Below are 668 nucleotides of genomic sequence, written 5' to 3'. Positions count from 1 at the left end.
TTCCAGTTCAGTCATCAGGTTATCAAGTTTGTAATGTTCTGCGAGGCTTCTTACATTGTATGCATAGATCTTCATCGATTTCAGTTTGTTTAACATCCAAGAGTCTAATTTTCCAACACAGTGCCTACACACTTTCGGTGGCACACTGCCCGTAAGCACAGGAGGCAGTGCGGTTGGACCTTTAGTAGACGATGATCTAACAGGAACGCCCTTCAAATCATTTGCAATAGAACTCATGTTTGGTTGGGAGGATTGTGGCAAATAATCTCACCTCCCTGACACATAGTTTCTGGTGAGATGTAATTTTTTGCCATCTTATTTGTTATATTCGGTGAAGCCCTATATATCTATAGGGGGTCCCATGGTCCGCGCCGTCTAAGACGGTACCTCATATATCCACAAGGCCTTCCCCTATCCGCCACCCGGGGAAGCGCCAGGTAGCAGTGGGCTCCTGCCCCTGGATGTATATATATATATATATAGATAGATAGATAGATAGATAGATAGATATAATATATATATATATATCTATATCTATCTATCTATCTATATATAATGCCAACGGCCATACCACGTTGAGTACACCGCTTCCCGTCCGATCAACGAAGTTAAGCAACATTGGGTCAGGTTAGTACTTGGATGGATGACCGCCTGGGAACACCAGATGC

General features: G+C 43.3%; 1 pseudogene; it reads left to right on the top strand.

Annotated features, from left to right (window-relative positions):
* Window positions 1-557: 557 nt before the first annotated feature.
* LOC145396139 (5S ribosomal RNA) lies at window positions 558-668 on the top strand (annotated as a pseudogene).

The sequence above is a fragment of the Coenobita brevimanus genome, chromosome 34 (assembly GCF_032717465.1).
Source record: "Coenobita brevimanus isolate Jiangsu-jjx chromosome 34, ASM3271746v2, whole genome shotgun sequence".
Classification (NCBI taxonomy): domain Eukaryota; kingdom Metazoa; phylum Arthropoda; class Malacostraca; order Decapoda; family Coenobitidae; genus Coenobita; species Coenobita brevimanus.
Note: the sequence above shows the minus strand (reverse complement) of the source record. Positions and strands in the feature narration are given on the sequence as shown.